At 43.0% G+C, this 1,545-nt stretch overlaps 1 non-coding gene across 1 annotated transcript; it reads left to right on the forward strand.

Moving 5' to 3' along the window:
- Positions 1 to 708: 708 nt before the first annotated feature.
- LOC145118024 (small nucleolar RNA R71) lies at positions 709 to 815 on the forward strand. Its single transcript, XR_013713009.1, has one exon. It is a non-coding gene; the product is annotated as a small nucleolar RNA R71 (small nucleolar RNA).
- The last annotated feature ends 730 nt before the right edge of the window (positions 816 to 1,545 follow it).

Here is a 1,545-nt window from a genome sequence, read left to right on the forward strand (position 1 = left end):
GGTATTGCTAGGAAGTTCACCGGGTGCTCTTTGGTTGATTTGTTGTGCAAGCTCACCTAGCTGTTTTTCGATGTTATGAATAGATGCTTGCTGATTCCTAAGCATATTTTGCTGATCCTTCATCATAGCTTGATGTTCTCTAAGCATATTTCGTTGCTCTCTTATTTTAGCGTCTGAATCATTATGCCTATTCTCAGACGCAGCTACAAATCTTATAAACATATCTTCCCAGTCAGCTTTCTTCTCCAGCACCGGTTCCTCTTTTTGATAATAGCCCCTTTCTTTTTGCTTAAATTTCTCCTCCTTTGCCTTTTTGTACTCATCATAAGGAAGCCAATCCTTTTTGGGTTTTTGCCAATTGTCATCATACCTATCACCACTTGAATAGCACACTTGCACCCTCCGATTCCTGTTTTCGTCCAGATCACAATCTTTAGTGAGATGGGGGCCTCTACAATTCTCACAACCGACCCTAATGGCATGGATGGATTGGTCCATCTTAGTCATTCTTCGATCCAAATTCTCTAGTTTAGCCATCATTGCTGCCATGCTATCATTAACTGAGTTCACCGCCCCCCGAATCAGTTCATTCCTTGGGCCTTTATCACCGGGGGTGCTTTCTTCGTGAGTGGTCCTTGGGAATCAAGGAGTTGCCTAGTTGTCACATTTACTCCATCATAGAAAATGGAGACTTCTTGTTGGCTGTTTAGATCGTGATGTGGGCAATTCCTCAGTAAGCTTTTGTACCTTTCCCATGCCTCATATAGTGACTCTCCATCTTGTTGTTCAAAATTAGCTATGGCTTTCTTCAACTTGGCTATTTTTGAAGGAGGGAAAAACTGGTCTATGAAATCTTCTTTCAGTTTAGCCCATGTAGTGATGGATCCTGGGGGAAGTCATTTCAGCCAATCCTTTGCAGCTCCCTTGAATGTGACAGGTAGCATACGAAGCAAGACAGTGTTGCGAGCCACATTAGGGACATTGAAGTAGTCGGCTATGTCATTGACTTCGTCAAGATGCTTGTATGCGTCCTCATGATCCTTCCCGTAGAATGGAATTTCCTTAAGTTGAGCAAGTATGTGGCCTTCAAGTTCAAAGGTGGCAGTTGCGGGAATGATGGGTTGCACTAGTCCCGGTCCGGTATCGTCACATATTATCTTCTTCCATTCGCCCATGGGAACTTCATCGACGTACACGATATCGTCCTTGTTTGGGTCTTCGTTCGCCTCAGAAATATTGCTGGATTCTCCCACTTTCTTGTCCTTTTTCTTACTAAAAACAGATTTGAGATTCTTCAATGGCGAATTCTTTGATGTTGCGGTTTCTCCTACGGTCTTGCCCTTGTTTTTCTTCAAAGTTGCTTCCGGGTCTTCAAGTGGTGTAACCAAAGGTGTACCTCCTCCTCTGGTCATAAACGATCTGCAATTAAAACAGAAAACACGCGTAAAAAGAACAAAAATAAAATAAAAACGAAGCTGAGTTTCAGCGATGGACTCGTCGAGTAGCTTCGATTGCACTCAGCGAGTTCAAGGCTAAAAAACAGAA

This window comes from Lactuca virosa, chromosome 5 (assembly GCF_052849685.1).
Source record: "Lactuca virosa cultivar CGN04683 chromosome 5, Lactuca_virosa_CGN04683_v6, whole genome shotgun sequence".
NCBI lineage: Eukaryota > Viridiplantae > Streptophyta > Magnoliopsida > Asterales > Asteraceae > Lactuca > Lactuca virosa.